The 12,077-nt window shown below is 39.6% G+C and overlaps 1 long non-coding RNA gene across 1 annotated transcript; it reads left to right on the top strand.

Moving 5' to 3' along the window:
* The first annotated feature begins 3,458 nt into the window (after nt 1–3,458).
* On the top strand, nt 3,459–11,424 carry LOC148043091 (uncharacterized). Its single transcript, XR_015698309.1, has 2 exons — nt 3,459–3,682; nt 10,083–11,424. It is a non-coding gene; the product is annotated as an uncharacterized LOC148043091 (long non-coding RNA).
* Nucleotides 11,425–12,077: the final 653 nt, after the last annotated feature.

The raw sequence follows: 12,077 nt of genomic DNA, 5'->3' as shown, positions 1-12,077 counted from the left end.
AGAAATTTGTCTTTGGTGCATAGGCTCTCAGTGTACATAAGGAGAATAAAAATGCATTCATCAAGAATAAAAAGATACAACACTTAGTGATAGTCAAGGTTACTAATAAGCTATCAAATCGATAGCTTATCAAATAAATAAATGGATAGTTTATCAAATGGATAAATCATCAAATGGATGAGTGAGTGAGTGAGTGAGTGAGTGAGTGAGTGTGTGTGTGTATGCATGCAGTGGATTGATAATGTGCCATCAAGTCATTGTGGGCTCTTCACGACCACAATGATAGATTTACTCTAAGGTCATATGTTGCCGAGGTGATCCTTTGGGTTTTCCAAAGGTGCCCCCGCCCCCACTGAGTATCTCCATCTTGCTGCTGGTCATCCTCTTCTGTTTCCTTTCACCTTTCCCAGCACTGGACCATTTTCCAGAGAGCTGGGTTTTTCGAAGTAGCACAAAAATAGCCTGCTCATGTGTCCTTGGAGTGACAACTCTGGACTGATTTGTCCAATGATCCATCAGTTTGTTTTCTTGGCTGTCCATAGACTCCAATCCCTTCTTTCACTTTGCTTGTCAGAAGCCAGTTAGGAAGGTCACAGATGGAGATCACATGACCCCAGGAGACTGCAACTATCATAAATAGATCCCAGGAGACTGCAGCGATCACAAAGAGCCATGGTGGTGCAGTGGTTAGAATGCAATACTGCAGGGCTAACTCACCGCTTACCCCAGGAGTTCAATCCTGACCAGCTCAAGGTTGACTCAGCCTTCCATCCTTCTGAGGTTGGTAAAATGAGGACCAGATTGTTGGGGGCAATAGGCTGACCCTGTAAACCACTTAGAGAGGGCTGTAAAGTACTGTGGAGCGGTATATAAGTCTTAAGTGATATTGTTATTGCTGTAATTGATTGGATGTTGCATTAGGAGCCCTGGTGGCACAGTGGTTAGAATGCAGTATTGCAGGCTGACTCTGCTTGCAGGCTGGAGTTCGATCTTGATCAGCTCAAGGTTGACTTAGCCTTTCAACCTTCTGAGGTGGGTAAAATGAGGACTCAGATATGCTGACTCTGTGGATTGCTTAAAGAGGGCTGTAAAAGCACTATGAAGTGCTATATAAGTCTAAGTGCTTTTGCTATAAATACAAGTGCCCAAATTTTGAACACATGACAATGAAGATGCTGCGACAATAGTAAATCTGAGGACTCAAGACACTTTAAAAAAAATGTGGTTATAACTTTGAATGGTCATTAAACAAATGGCAGTAAGTTGTAGACTACCTGTATATAGCATATGTTCCGCAGACAGAGAATAAGATGGGCATCCCTGCTGCTATCCAATAATTTCTACTACTTGAGGTAGCTGCCTCAATCTACCTAATGTTAGGACCAGCCCTGTTAAAGCATTAATTCTGTCACCAGTGGTAGAACACCTAAAATGATAACAGCTAAGGTTGTCCCAAAAGTGTTTTTTTTCAAGAGGCAACTGGACTTTCTAGTTTTCCTTTGAAGACATTTCGCTTCTCATCCAAGAAGCTTCTTCAGCTCTGACTGGATGGTGGGGAACGGAAGGATTTATATGGAAATCTCCATATACTTACAGATGAGAAGCAAAATGTCTTCAAAGAAAAACCAGAAAGTCCAGTTGCCTCTTGGAAAAAAAGCACATTTATCTATCTATCTATCTATCTATCTATCTATCTATCTATCTATCTATCTATCTATCTATCTATCTATCTATCTATTTATTTATTTATAAAATTTATATGCCGCCCAATCCCGAAGGACTCCGGCCGGCTTACATCAAAGAGGGGGGAAAAAAGACACATAACGAACACATAACGAAAGAAAACAGTTTAAAATAGCAACACCTCATACATTCATTCTAATCGGTGAGGTCAACAGCCCCAGGCCTGCCGGAACAGCCAAGTTTTAACAGCTTTCCTGAAGGCCATGAGAGTGGGTATGGTCCGGATCTTTGGGGGTAGCTGATTCCAAAGAGTCGGAGCAGCCACAGAGAAGGCTCTCCTCCGGGGGCCCGCCAGCCGACACTGTCTGGCTGACGGCATCTGAAGGAGGCCCAATCTGTGGGATCTTACAGGCCGCTGGGAGGTATGTGGCAGTAGGCAGTCTCCAAGGTACTCTGGCCCTAAGTCGTGTAGGGCTTTAAAGGTGATAACCAACACCTTGAATTGCATCCGGAGACCAATTGGTAGCCAGTGCAGCTCGCGGAGGACAGGTGTAACGTGGGTGTACCTCGGTGCACCCAATATCGCTCGTGCGGCCGCATTCTGGACTAACTGCAGTCTCCGAACGCTTTTCAAGGGCAGCCCCATGTAGAGCGCGTTGCAATAATCCAGCCTTTGGGATAACCGTGACCTCGATGGCTGAGAATCTCTATAGACATAAGAGCTCAGGCAAATAAAATTCAATTTGACTTTCAGAGAGAGAGAAATTGCAGCCAAATCAGTCCTCAGAAGAGAAAATTATCATCAAGGTAGATTTCATTGATGTGGCAATATCAAGAGATTCCCAAACTAATGAAAAACCATCAGAGGAAGAAACAAAACACCAAGATTTACAAACTGAGGTAGATAAATTATGGCGGGGGGGGGGGAAACCGTGGCACGACAAAACCGCGAAGCCCTTATCCACGGAGACATAAGCGCGTCGCTAAAGCTGCGACGTCATCATCGTGCGTCATCACTGCCGTGACAACAGCGCGGCAACAGAAGGGCGCTTTAAAACGGCGTCGCAGCAGAAAGCCGATTTCCATTAAGGTAAGGGTTAGGATTAGGTTTAGGGGTTTGTTTTAGGTTTAGGGTTAGGTTTAGGTTTAGGGTTAGGTTTAGGGTTAGGTTTAGGGTACTGAGTGCTTGGGAATGCGCGGATTTTCCCTCCGCGATTATGTCATAGCGGTAGGGTCGTGTTTTTCCTTAGTGCTTTGAACGGCACGAATTAGTCTTCGCGCTTATGTCTCTGCGGATAAGGGCTTCGCGGATTTGTGGTGGAACCAGGAGAAACAGTTGTCACATCAGTTGAAATGGGAGCTTTGGCCGCAAGGACACAATTTGCCAAACATTAAGAATTTTAAACTTACTGCACTTGGTCCCATTGATTTGGAGAAACGTGACTAGAGCTGAAATCATTGTAATCGTCACCCAGTTCATTACACTGTCATATTCATTGAGAAGGAAGGAGACGGGGTCTGTTTTAATGATTGACAGTTGTTGTGTCTGCCGATCTCTCCTTTCAGACAGTAAGATTTAGAAAATGCCTATCTGTCCTCTGATTGATCAAGGGTTTGCTGCCCCTTAAATGCACTTCCATAAACCCACTTGTTGCAGCTCTATCCTTCGAGGCAAGCATGTCAGCTCTGGATGTGTCAAAGGACCGTCATAAACCCCACCCATCATCACCCACGCAAAAGCAAATCAGAAGTCGATGGTTGTGATGGGTAAGTTCCTTCTGCTTTTGACTTAGCATAAAACTCTCCTGCATCTCTTCTAAGAAAGAGGTTGTTTTTCCCAGACACTCCAGCCTTGAGAGCTGTAGAGAGTTTAACCATGAAGGCTGCTTTGCTCCTTGGTGCCATCCTCTTGATCAGCCTGGTTATGGTTGATGCACAAAGTAAAACTCCACCTGACCCCAAAAATAAATCTTCACCTGGAAATAACACAGGTAAAACGGTGAGTGGAATTAGAATCTTTGGTTATTTCAAACAGCAGGGTTTTATTGAAGGAAATATGTGTTTGTGAACTGGGTACAGTTTTTCGACAAGGGGTGTATTTCTTAGACGTTCTACTAAACATGGAAGAACTAATTCCTAAGTAATAATTCATAAGACTTTAATGATTTAGGCTTCATAATTGGTATTAGTGGGTTTCTACTAAGAATGAATTTTCCCTAAGTTAACCTTGGCAACTTTAAGCCTGGAGGACTTCAACTCCCAAAATCTGATTTGAAGTCCGCCAGGCTTAAAGTTACCAAGGTTGGAGACCCCTGGTTTAGAGCATCCTCCCTAGTGGGTTTTTCCAAGCAGCAGAAACCTACTACAACACGGTTTTCTTCCCTTTATTTCTTTGCTGTCATCTGATGGTCATTCCAATGGTTGGATGCTTAGGTCAGTCCAGCTAGAGTCCTTGGCAATTATTTTGACTTACTGAGCATAAATGCAGCTATTTACTGCAGCTCACATGCTATTAAAGTCAAAACACTGAGCATATGTGCCCTGTCATTTTAGTGCTTTATATAGTATTCTAGGTTTTATAAATTCCAGTGCTGGACCTTTATGGGATCAACCTTTGGTTAAAATAATGTGTGCAATATGGACTAAGACAACCAGGTTAACTTCCTCCTTTTTTCTGGTTTAACGTATCTCATAAAAACAGCAGCTGTGATGCCTTGTGTTCAGTTTGCCCAAACATATACAGTTCCTTTTCTGCACATATATTTATGTAGAATACATGACATTTAGCAGAGAACACTAACAATCAACCAATGGAACAGAAGTTGCCTTCAGAAGTTGTGGGAGCCTCATCACTTGAGGCTTTGAAAAAGAGACTGGACTAGTTTTAAATTATACTCTTCCATCTATCAACCTGTATCTTTCCAATAGCAAAACAATCTAACAATCTAGCTAAACTTAGTTAAATTTAGTGACAATAGGTATAGTTAAATAAAAATTGATAACGATAGTAATGTATACAATGTGTAGTGTTATGATATTGAATGTTACCCGTGAAGGGAAGGTTAGAAATCCTTTTGGATTATATATAAAGGTTATTAATAATAATAACAATAAAAAAGAACAAAATTAGACACAGCTAAGTTTTAATTATTGGGGGGGGGAAATGTTATGATATAGGATATAGTTAAATAAAGAAAGGAAAATGATAATAAATTATATACATGTATGGGTATAATATAAGGGAATTGGATGTAAATGGTAAACAGGGATTTGGAAAGGAGGATTAGAAAATTTTGGTATTAAATATTATGGATGTTTAGCTAGAATAGGATATGAGGATTTTATGTTAATGGACGATTTTATAAATAAGTCAATGAAATGCCAGTAGGTGGTTATGTATTAAATCTTGGTATATTTTATGATGAAGGACATTTAAATAATCATGGTCAAATGAAAATGGAGGTATGATGATGGTAATATAATAAATATCTGAGTTAAGATATTAGAGTTAATATGAACTATATTTGATGATGGTGGAAGAGATGCACAAAAGCCTTTTGTAACCATTTCATTTTCATTTTCACTTTATTTGTATGCCGCCCTTTTCCCTGGGGGGACTCAGGGCGGCTCACAGCCAACTGATACATTTTCTACAGTATGTAAAAGAGGATTTGTATGTTTGTTTTGAAAATAAAAATATATTCTTTAAAAAAGAGAGACTGGACTGCCATCTGTCGAAAATGGTGTAGGATCTCCTGCTTGGGCAGGGGGTTGGACTAGATGACCCACAAGGTCCCTTCCAACTCTGTTAATCTGTTAAAAAATCTACTTACCCAAGCCATGATGACTTCCTCTCTCCTCATTGCTTATAAAGGAATATTTACCATTGTCCTAAACAACTTTCAAAGATTTGGAGCAAAATCATTCTCTGACAACATAATAACAGGCTGTTTCCAGAGATGGTCATACTTTTAAGAGTTAGAAAGTGTGCCCACTTAGCTCACTGCAATTAAATTCTAGGAAAATATCCCTGACTCAAAATTCATTTCTTATAGAAACTCAAACAAAATTTCTTTCTAGGGCACTGTTTTTCCAGCACCTAAATTCAGCATCTTGAAAATACAGCACACCAGAAATAAATATGTCTTCATAATTATTTTATTTAAGTGTTGTGTTGTGGTATTTTTTAAATATCACAATGGCTGTGTTCCTGTAACATGTAGCCAAACAAGTTACCTTATGGTGGTGAAAGTAATGAGAACATTTGGGTTTGATTAAGCTGTAGTAATTTATAATATATGAATCCTGGTTTATTGTGGTTTACCTGAGACTGAAGAAGGAATGGGGTGTTCATGAGCAATAAACTGAAATGAAAAGGATCTATTTGCTATTATTTTAGACACAAACCTATATATGGTATGATTTACCTTTCACATTTGGAGGGGAACAAGAATTTGAAGTAACCGCATTAACTTTCAGTTCCCCTGGCTTAACCCACTAGATGATACACAGAGAAAAGACTTATTTTCTCACAGTCAGTTAAGAATTTATTTAAGGACTCATTTGACCTCAATCTGCAATTTCTTCAGTTTTATTCTAAACGTTCAAGATTCATTGCATGCAATGCCTGCATTTTTAAAGTTATGTTTACACACACTGCAACTACTGTCATTTTAAAAAAAAATTTTTACTCTGATTCCTATTCCACTTCATTCTTCCATTTTATAACTCTAGTATGTCTCCATTGGGTCATGTTAAGCCTGTGGTCTACTTTTTTCATCCTTGGCAAGTTTAAAATGTGTGGATTTCATCTCTCAGAATTCTGGGAGTTGAAGTCCACACACCTTAAATTTGCCAAGGTTGAGAAACACTGATAAAACACCAAGATCTTTCTCACATGTATGAACTGGGTTTCTCTTCCCTTTTTTTTCACCTCTTCTTGAACCATATCTGTCATTGGATGTTGGCAATTTTCCACCCAAAAAGCAGAATTTCATTTTTTTTCTTGCTAAATTTTATGCTGTTTATATCAGTTTTATTCTAAACGTTCAAGATTCATTGCATGAAATGCCTGCATTTTTAAAATTATGTTTATACACACTGCAACTACTGTCATTTTTTTAAAAAAAATAATTACTCTGGTTCCTATTCCACTTCATTCTTCCATTTTATAACTCTAGTATGGTGTGCACAATTTTTCCCCCTATTCAGCCATGCCCAATTCTCTGGCTAGCTGGACAAGTCCCTGCCGTTGTCTTCGCAAGGGTTTTCAGAAGTAGTTTCTAGGGCTGAGAGAATGTGACTGGCTGACCTTATGCCTAAGGCTGGACTACAACTCACCATCTTCCAGTTTCTACTGGTAACCTGTTGCTTTAATTACTACTCCAAACTAGTTTGCCATGCATTCTTCATGTAATTTCATTAAATGAAATTTCAGGTGGAAGGCTAATTTGACAAAACAGACAGGCTTCACATGCTTTGTTTTTCCCTTCATTTGCTGCAATTTTATTTTAGCTCTCTGAACTTGTTTTGATCCCATTAAAGGGGGAAAAAAGAGATAGGGACATATCACTTAAAAGCATTGGAGAATCCTGTGTAAGGTGAAAAGTTTGTATTCTCTGCCCTGCCTCTGAGAGCAGTGTTTCAATATTTGAGGAGCTGCCACAAAGAAGAGGGAGTCAACCTATTCTCCAAAGCCCGAAGGCAGTATCTAATTTACAATACAGTATCAGGATTGCCACCGTTTCATTGTGTTTTACCCTTATAAAAATGGGAGGGAAGGAACAGATGCCAACCAACTTTCCTCAAGATTTGATCTTCCAGACCTGCCAAATTTTACCCACATGATCAAATGCTACTATTCTGGGAGTTAAATTTCATCAATGCAGCATTCTCCGATCAAAGCATGGCATGATAATGGAGTAGATAAATGTTACTTCTGTACAAATAAACCAATTCATATTGCTGCCCAAAAGGAGACATCTATAAGGTTTTAAAACCTAGCTGGTCTGCTGCCTTACACCAAATGTTGCTTTTAAAAAAAAAATCATCATTATCATCAACATTATTATTATATTTATGTTGCTCTAGGTTACTGCCAAACAGCCTTATAAAGTACATTAGGCTGAATCCAAAATCCATCACAACAGATGAGATCATTCTAACGTTTTCACGGACTATCTGACTGATGATTTGAGTATGGACCACTTACTCTTTAACACTTGAATTGAGTCCAAATCTAAAACTTCCAAGCATTAAGTCATATATATGCTCACAACGAAGATTATACAATCTATTAAAGTTTGGTCAACTTCTTTAGAATTCAGGTACACTTGTGGAACTTCCACTACTTCAAGATGCCTCTTGCTCTCTCAAAATGTCATTGATTTCAACGTGGTCTGAGATTTCAGGATTTCTTTTTCATCCGAGAACTTTATTTTAACATTTCAGAGAATGCCTGCTCAAATTAATTCACAGTTCAAACCAAACTAATTCTACCGTCCTGGGTTTGGGGTGACATTCGTTTCCTTGGAGATACATGTCTTAAAACATTGCTTTCAGCTTTTTCTGCATTTCCTTTTCTGTGGACTAAAATAAGATGCAGGAGCAGTCACTCTTTGAGCAGGAAGAGGAAACCACACATTTGTGAGTGCAGCTAACAGGTTTCTTCAAGTTCTAATTTGTCCGTTGCAAACATTGCATTGGTTTAACTGATAATGTAAGCAACTGGTGCAGGGATCTGGGCAGGGGGGAACATAACACATTATGAAAGTAATTAAATTAACCTTTGGAACACAATGAGACAAAGTTAGGAGGTCTGTGGATGAGCAGGTCACGGAGACAATGGGGGCAAAGGATGTCTTAAGCAGGCATTCCCTGTGCAGCTTCTAAAAAAATTCTTCCCAAAGGAATCGTGCGTGTTTTGAGGTTCCAGTTAAGATTCCTGGAGTCATTTGACACAGGGTCAGGGTGATTCACAACAATCTGCTTTTTCCACAATTTCCCCATGTATCTACCTGCTTTGAAAGTCTTTATGCCTTTTCTACCTGCTGTGAGATTCGGAGAGTTTGAAGCACATGGAGTTTTGAAGCCAGAATGCACTTAGATGTTCTTTTTCAGACCTTTCTTACAATGTACAATGAACGCTCAGTGAGTGGCACAGCCACTTCCACTTTGTGGTTTGGATATATCTGTCCTGCAGTCAGTGTCCGCCTAGACTTTTAGCTTTAATGCGTAGCTTAAAAGGAACCTTAAAAGGTATCATTTCCATATACACGGGTACCTTGGTGGTTGTTGTTAGTTATGAAGTCATGTTCAATCTGTCGTGACCTCATGGATAATGTTCCTCCAGGCCTTCCTGTCCTCTATCATCCTCTGAAGTGCATTTAAGCTCATTTCTAGTGACTCCACCCAGCCACCTCCTTCTCTGTCATCCCCTTCTTCTTTTGCCATAAGTCTTTCCCAGAATGAGGCTCTTCTCCAGTGAGTCCTTCCTTCTCATTAGGTGGCCAAAGGATTTGAGTTTCCTCTGCAGGATCTGGCCTTCTAAAGAGCAGTCAGGCTTGATCTCCTCTAGGACTGACCAGTTGGATGGCCTTGCAGTCCAAGGGACTCGCAGGAGTCTTCTCCAGCACCAGAGTTCAAAGGCTTCCATTCTTTGGTGCTCAGCCTTTCTTATGGTCTAGCCTTCACAGCCATACATTGCAACTGGAAAAAAGTTGAAATGTATGGTACCTTGGTACTCCTGCTTAATTGGTTCCGGGATGAGTAGCAAAAACAATGAGTAGCAAACAATTTTTTCCCCTGTAGGGAATAATGTAGTGGGTCACAAGGCAGCCAACACTGACAAGTGCTAACTTGTGCATTGACTACCAAACAAATGTGGAGTACTGGGACAAAATTTTCAAGTCAAAATGCATTGAGCACCAAACATGATGAGTTTCAAAGCAGTTGAGTTCCAAGGTACCACTGTATTTCCTATTAAAATTTCTTTTCTGAGGTTTTTTTTATGCCTTTGCTTCTCTAATCCTATTAAAATATTATAGGCATTGCTAGGAGGGGAGGAGGAACTGATGTTAACAATATTTCAGAGTAAATGTTACATGTTCTTCTCATTTTGCATATGTTATTATGCATACATTCATTTTTATTTTATCTTTTAAATTTGCATGCCTCCCGTCTCCCTTTCCAAAGCTACTCTGAATGGCCTGAAGTTCTACCTCTCTACCCTGACAGGATAAATAGATGTCAAACTCATGTGTATATATATACAGGACAAACACATATTCCAGCTCTGTGAAAGGGGACGTGTGTCAGTGAATGAAACAGTTGTTAGCATTCAGGTTTGTTCACACCCTATTTGACCCAATGTAAAACATCTTTCTCAATTTCTCTTTCAGACAACCAGCAAACCTACTCCTACTCCGTCTACTGGTACAATGGTGTATGGGGGCCCAGTCTTCTTTTTGTTGCCACTGATGTGGATGGTGGTCCATCTTCTTCACATGTAACGAACCTGAAGCTTCACTTTTTGGGAGAACATGAAGGTCCATCAGTCCTACCCAAGTTTAAGAAAAAGGAGCTCCTTTCCATTGCTAACTGCTTAATAGTCCATCTGGCATCCTGCTCTTGCTGCCATTAATCCAAACATGTGGTACTATCTATGATTTCATTGCATCAGCCAACTAAACGGGGAAATGAAAAGAAAGCCAGGAAAATGTCTGATGTCAATCCTCAAGTGCATGCGTTTGTTTGCAATATGACTGTCATTGTTCAGAGGAAATCTGCGTAAGAGGACTTATGAAATATCTCAGATGTATCTTCTGCTCCTGAGAGAGATAATCCAAATCATACTTTCCTACAAGATCTTTTTGCAGAGCTGTCTAAGGATGGACATAAGCCACCCATACCTATAATCATGTCTCATCCATTAAGGTGTCTATCCTACTGATGCTCTATTATATTTGGTCTCCCAAGCAACTATGAAGTCACTGTCAACTCCTAAAGTTGACAAGGTGAGAGAAGGGGGGAGTGCATTCCACGCATACTTTCGGCTAAAGTTGGATATCAGATTACTGCAGCAGGCTTGGGAGAGGTGCACTTCATTGGGGAATGCGATTTATCATACAGACTGAGGTGAGGGAAGTAACAGGGGTAAAGGTCAGCTCATAACTCAAACAAAGCTTAGACCTGACTGTGAAAAGGCCTTGCCTAATGGTGCTCCTAATAAATTACTAGTTTTGTATTGAAACTTGGCTCAATACTCATGAATCAATTAGGGCATTTTTAGGAAACCTGACAGTCACCCCTGGAGAAATGATTGTATCTTTTCCCATGAATCTGCCTTGTGAGAATCCTTCTCTTATCTCAAAGAAAGAAGTAACTCCTCTACCCAGGAGGCTTCATCATCTTGATGAGCTTCAGCATTTCAAGACAATACCAGTAGCTGTACAATAAAGCAACGTCTAGCGTAGTGGTTCCACCAGATTATCCTTTTTTAACCGGACAGGAGAGGACAATTGTTCATCAGACTGGAAGTAACCAAACATACAGAATGTCTCTGATTGTAACTGCATCTGCATTTATATGAAATGTAATCAGATTTTTTGCATTTGCCCATTTACAGAAAACATCCCAAAGTGAAAATAATAGCACAAGCTACAAGTTTGTTTTATAAATTGGTTGCTGTTACCTTCTTTAATATAGGTTGATTTAAATAAAAGCTTCTTGGCTAGCTGGCAATTCTATCTTTTTTAATTGTCTGGGCTATTTAAGAAATTCCTTGAAGGCAAAGCTGCCTAGTTAGCTTCACAGAAGAGCAAAATAACCGTGAATTATTTGAAGAAAAACTCTGGATGGTGGATTTCATTGCATAGATACCAGTCTGATCTCACCGTATAAAACTCAATTTCTAAATTATTTGGGCAGCTCATAGGGACATAAAAAAAATGGGTTGAATAGAAGTCCTATGACTTGGACTTTATAGTCCCCTATAGTATTTACCTTATTTAAGCAGCTGTGTCTCCATTGGGTCATGTTAAGCCTGTGGTCTACTTTTTCATCCTTGGTAAGTTTAAAATGTGTGGATTTCATCTCTCAGAATTCTGGGAGTTGAAGTCCACACACCTTAAATTTGCCAAGGTTGAGAAACACTGATAAAACACCAATATCTTTTTTTTCACCTCTTCTTGTGCCATAGCTGTCATTGGATGTTGGCAATCATGTTGGCAATTGCTCACCCCAAAAGCAGAATTTCATTTATTTTTTCTTGCTAAATTTTATGCTGTTGTTTTTATTGGCAATTCTGGATCTTTTTGAATATTATCTTTCTTTTCCAATGTGTTGCTCCTTCCTCTTAATTTTACAACATCAGCAAGCCTGATAACTGTTGGCTA

The sequence above is a fragment of the Thamnophis sirtalis genome, unplaced genomic scaffold (genome assembly GCF_051295495.1).
Source record: "Thamnophis sirtalis isolate CommonGarterSnake01/CBP01778 unplaced genomic scaffold, rThaSir2_p1.2 scaffold_13, whole genome shotgun sequence".
In the NCBI taxonomy this organism is placed as follows: Eukaryota; Metazoa; Chordata; class Lepidosauria; order Squamata; family Natricidae; genus Thamnophis; species Thamnophis sirtalis.
The sequence above is the reverse complement of the archived record's forward strand: the minus strand, read 5'-3'. Positions and strand labels throughout refer to the sequence as shown.